The sequence below is a fragment of the Sinocyclocheilus rhinocerous genome, unplaced genomic scaffold (genome assembly GCF_001515625.1).
Source record: "Sinocyclocheilus rhinocerous isolate Xijiao unplaced genomic scaffold, SAMN03320098_v1.1 scaffold1548, whole genome shotgun sequence".
Taxonomy (NCBI): Eukaryota; Metazoa; Chordata; class Actinopteri; order Cypriniformes; family Cyprinidae; genus Sinocyclocheilus; species Sinocyclocheilus rhinocerous.
Genome location: NW_015630996.1, coordinates 133,510 through 139,388, shown reverse-complemented (window position 1 = coordinate 139,388; position 5,879 = coordinate 133,510). Strand labels below are relative to the sequence as shown.

General features: G+C 35.5%; 1 pseudogene; it reads right to left on the bottom strand.

Moving 5' to 3' along the window:
• Nucleotides 1-285: 285 nt before the first annotated feature.
• Nucleotides 286-5,879, bottom strand: part of LOC107740992 (aspartate aminotransferase, cytoplasmic-like) — a 9,714-nt pseudogene continuing 4,120 nt past the window's right edge.

Here is a 5,879-nt window from a genome sequence, read left to right as displayed (position 1 = left end):
ACAGATGTACTTTTATTTCTTCTTAGTTCTTTCGGCCCTATCAAATACAGTCTGCCCTATAAATATAGCATAACAAACAAAATAACCAATAATTACAAAATAGGAAACCAGTAATGCCGATTGCTGCTCTGTCTGCATTACAGCCTTCATTAAAAGTTAAGCCTAAGAAAGTTAAAAGTTTGTTTGAATATATTTGAAATATACATACTTATGACTCAAAGACAGCAATTCCCAAAGCTGTTGAAAGGCATACTGTAGATAAAGAGAAGTTTCAGTGAAGTCAGATCAGAGTTGAGAGCTTAAGGCTTGATGTATGGATTCAGCAATATAGTCCAGGTTACGGCTGTTAATAGCACTGACATTCAGACACCCGTTGGATAACAAGTAGATATGTTTCTTCTGAACCAAGAACTCAACCTGTTGAGCTGATAGAGAATATGAAGTTAATTATTTACAGTGTTTCAGTCATGCATTTAAAATGCATACTGTATTATTGAGCTCCCCTTTGTAATGTTAGCACTGTTCACTATTATGTATCACTTTCTATTGAGTCCGAAACAGCAATAAAGCCCTCCAGGTTTTATTATGTGATCCCAATGCCACGGACCACCCAATAGCCTGAGTCTCTCACGCAGACGCTCTCGGATTAGCATGCAGTGCTCAGCGATGGCCTTCACACTCTCCTGCCTGAGAAAAACTTCAGACTCATTTGCTGAATAATAAAAAGAGCAGTTTTTAATTTCAGGACGGTTTTTGCATAATAAATTAGAAAGCCTTGGGCACTTGTTCATCTCAAAATCATAATCACAAGTGTAATGTTCAGATCGAGATGTTCTTAATTTGCAATGGCAGTTTCAGGGGTAATTGATTTCTCATTGCATTTGAACATTAAGCTTAACTGAAATGCTCATGGTCAAGAACAAACTCATCTGTTCAGGCAGCTTTGATGTAAAGAGACTGTGACAATCAGACGCTCTCATAGTAAAGTGGAGGTTTTTAAATGCTTTGTTTATTCATGGCCACATACACGTAAAACGTGTTTGTATACTTAAGCCACACTTACAATGTATGAATGTCTTTGCATTATAGGCCTATGTGACAAAATGTCAAACCAAATGGCAGAGAAAATACAACAAACCATTCTTAATCAAATCATTTCACATAGAGTTTTAAATTATAAAACAGTAGATATACTGTTCAAAACTAACATAATGTAATACTTTCTGGTTGTCAGACGTTAGTGGTCATACATTTAATGTGATGAATACCTGATTAGGATACTTGTGTAAACTAGAGGAGGACTGACTGCATACATCTACTAAAAATCAGCTTCACAGCAGCTTGATAAAAATGATTGCAAAATAGTTTAAAAATTCAAGTTGCATCTGAGAGAAACTCATAGCATCATTTGTTTGCACATGGCATTTGGTTTGATATTTAGCATGTACTATCATTTAATGGCATTCAAGCTTGTTTACACAACGGAATAAAAAAAAGAGATAATTGTGACTTTGTGACTCACAATTTTTTCTCACAGTTCTGAGTTTACATCTCACAATTCAGATTTATTTTCTCTGAACTCTCAGTTAACATCTCATAGTTGTTTTTCTGCCACAAAATAAAAAAGGTAAACATGACTTCTAATCTCAAAATGAAAACTTTTTTTCTTGCAATTGTGAATTTATATCTAACATTCTTTCCATTACATTCATCGTATCAAGCATCCAAATACTTTGTGAGGTCACAATATATTATGTTTAAATGAATTAATGAATCTCAATGAAAAGGTTTATGACATTATAAAATGCTTTCAAAAAATTACAATTGGATTTATGCATTTAGGAGCTAGAAAACTCAAGTTAATTGTTTGCAAATGCCACTTGGTTTGATACTCTGTATGTACTGTTTGTGTGACTTAGGCATCCAAATACTTTGTGTGGTCACTACTCTATATATATATATTAAGTACTATGTTTCTTTAAATGAATACATAAAATTCTCAATTAAAAGGTTTATGACAATGCCAGGTTTATTAGAAAGCTGGACAAGGAACAAGATAGAGCAGGGGTGAAATGCAAAGAACATACAGTACAGACATTAAATGAGCATTTTAATCATGTCAAAAATGATAAATGAAAGGAATAAGTCTTACCACTCAACTGGGCAGGATTACTTAATATGGTGGCAATCACCCTGGCCCCTTGCATCGGTGGGCAGGACCAAAGCTTCTAAACAAGTTTCTCAGCTTGAGATCGTACAGCCAGTAGGTTCTGCTTTAACACACAGAGAAGATGCCCCACTCTCTCACCTTGTCAACATGAATATTCAATATAATTATTGTAGCTTAACATGTAAATCACATTTAGACATGTGTCTGGAGTAATATCTAAACTGTAACCTAATTACAAATGGTAAACACACCATAAAGGCCAAAATTGTGAGAAAAAGATTGAGCGCAGAGAAGTTCAAGCCCCAAAGACACACAGTGGCGAACAGGCCAGGCGTCTTGCTCAAGAGAACCACTGCACAAGCCTTGGGCAGACATCAAGAAGAATGGAAATAACTGGCGCATCTAATCGAGAGAAAGAGACAGAATGGGATTGAAAGACTGACTTATGCTTAACAGGTGCTTCATTCAAGGAACCATTAAATATCAAATGCTACTCACCCACTCTGTGGCTATTACTGGTAAAAGCTTGAACTATGCTATAAACTACTCGTGATGAGATCAAAACCATTAATAATCAGTCTATTAGGGTTCAACAGGGCTAAAAGCACACCAGGGTAATAGGCAAATTTGATTTTATTCTCCTCTAAACCATTAGATGGCATGAAAACTTGCAGCACTTTCGTAAACATCTGCGTTTTTGGCTGATCCTAGGCGCTTGTGATCCTTGACGCTTGTGGCCAGCAATGCAAAGTAGATTCTGTGCTATAATTTGATCTAAAATTTAGTGTTTTATTATGTAGCAAATGACAATCAATGACAAAAAATAAAATTATCAAATATGTTTTAAGACAAAAAAAGTTAATGATTTTCTATTTTGTTCAAGGTGATTATTATTATGAATATTATTATTAATTATTTATTTTTAAATAGCTGAAGAATGTGTGAAAGTATGGTATGGTAAAAAAAAGTTAATGATTTTCTATTTTCTATTTTGTTCAAGGTGATTATTATTATGATTATTAATTAATTAATTATTTTTAAATACCTGAAGAATGTGTGAAAGTGTGGTATTTGGGGTAAAAGGTGTCCCTAAAGGCACAATAACTGACATAATAATTTATATTCATCATATAATATAAAATGTTGTTACTACTGTAAAGTCTTTTTTTTTTGTTTTCAGAACATATTTTAATACCACTATATTTATTTGAACCTTTTCTGATTGTTTTGAGCAAGTATTAACTTAGATACTTAAAAAAAAATACTTCAGCCAGACACAAGTATTTGCATCAATACTGCCTTTTGCCCCCTCACCATCTCATACATTTAAAAAAAAAAACTTTTGATTTACCTTCTAACAAAATGTGTTGCTTCATAAATGTTCAATAAAAACATATAGATTTTTTTTTCTGCAGTCTATGCAGTCTATGCTCTGAAAGTGAAAAGCACATCTTTCTTAAGGTGTGTATCTTTAGCACCGTTGTACCCAGTACATCTGATTTATTAACCATAACTATTTGTTTACTTGTTTTAACAAGAGTGCATAGAGACTATGAATTATGGATAGGAAAACATGAAAGAAAGTGTGATGTTTAGTGAGATGTTTAGTGAAGCTGAAGTATAATTGATCTTACCCTGGAGGGTCTAACTGGCCTTATACACCTGATAATGATTGCTATAAATGATAGAACTCTCTAACTCTACCCAGTTGGGAAAGACGTCCATTTTTAAGCTCAATTTCATGTTTGTGAGATCGTACCACCATGACCTCAGCCACACGTTTCCAATTCTCCTGAGAAAGTTCAGCACCAGTGGGACGGTGCCCTGAAGCAAACAGGTCCACCATACATCGTTCTGGAGCATTTTCCAAGTCATGCACCATGTTTTCCACACACACTCCATTGGATTCTGCATCCCAGTACCGATAATGATGCACATCCTCAATCCCTGCTGCCTTAAAGGTGCCTACCAGTACCAGCGAGTCTTCAAGAAACAATAGAGAAATGAACGTGTGTTATGACTGCAAAAAATCAAATGTTTGTTTCATATTCAGATTTGGTCTAAAATTAGTGGCTAGTAAATGTATTCACATACAGTATGTTCACTCTCTTAAAATGCAAATGAGTGTAAATGGCAACATTATCATGTGTAACGGATTGTGTTACGACTGCATATTCAAAAATCAAATGTGTGTGTGATTTATATTCAGGTTTGGTCTAAAATTACTGGCAAGGGTTGCACCAGCTCTTCGTAAGTTCTTACTTAAATTGGAATGTAAAGTCCACAATACAGGCCCAATAACTACTAGCTAGTTTGTAACTAACTTTGTACTTTATCGGCGGCACCACTTGTATTTAAGGCCTTCTAATATGTGAGCCAAAGTTGGTGAAATGCTGTGAATTTCAGTTTATCCTTGATTCTAAACTCATGCAAATAATGTTTCCATTGAAATTTGATACTACTTAATCATGAAAAACATAGGTATTTTTGTATGTAAATAACACTCAGAAACTGTATCTGAAATGACCAAGGATCAATAAATAAATACTAATGCTAAAACATCATAAATTACTTTTTTTTTTTTATGATTGACTTTATTTGACATGCACAACCGATGCACACAAAGGCATGCTGTTTAGGTTGGGCTTGTGTTGAAGAGCCACTAACAAAATAATTTATTCACATAATATTCTCTCTCTTAAAGGGGTCATATGATGCTTTTTTAAAGATCATTATTTTGTGTATTTGGTGTAACAGAATATGTTGACATGCTTTAATGTTCAAAAAACACATTATTTTTCAAATACTGTACATTATTGTAGGTCCTCTATGCCCCGCCTCTCTCAAACGCTTCGTTTTCTACAAAGCCCCCTCCTTTGACAAGCGCAGTCCGCTCTGATTGGCCAGCTGACCCAGTGCACTGTGATTGGCCGAACACCACAAGCACCTGTCGGAAATGTAACGCCCCTTACCATAAACGCGAGCTTCATCTTTCAAAATAAATGTAAAAACAGAGCCCGAAAGGGGAACAGAGTCCCGTGACAGACACAGTGATGAAGCTGGTATGTGTTTGCAGTACACAAGCCACGGTTAAGACAGCTGAAATCTGTCTTTCGCACTGACATGGCTGCATCAACACTACTGCTGTTCCTGAAACCACGCCTTCTTTCTTTGCGTGCACATTTGGGCCGCATTATGCAAATATTTCCACATAGTGAGGTAGATATGTGGGGGCGTGTTAGAACGAGCCGTTTTAGGGGGGCGTGGCAGAGTCTTAACTTTGATAAAGAATATCTCTTTGGTTTTGAGATTTTAGTCTTTGCAACTTTAGGGATCTCATCTATGCACAATCAGCTTGTAACACTCCAAAGAGAAAGGAAAACTTGAAATCGCATCATATGACCCCTTTAAAGTGTAAATGTCAACATTATCATATGTGTAAAGGACTGAAGTCAGTCAGGTAAAACAAGAGCTTATTGATACAATTCAGTCAATCTGCTATTTTATTGCAACCATTACTCTTGGTTGGAGGCTTAGATCAGTGTTTCCCAACCGGGGTGCCGTCTGTCGAGAGCAGGGGTGCCGTGTAAAAAATCCCTTTTTAATATTTTTAAATTGCTAAAATGTTCAAAAAAGCATCTATTATATAATATCCATTTCTGATGTCGCCAATAATTAGAGATGCACCGAAATTTCGGCTGCCGAAAAT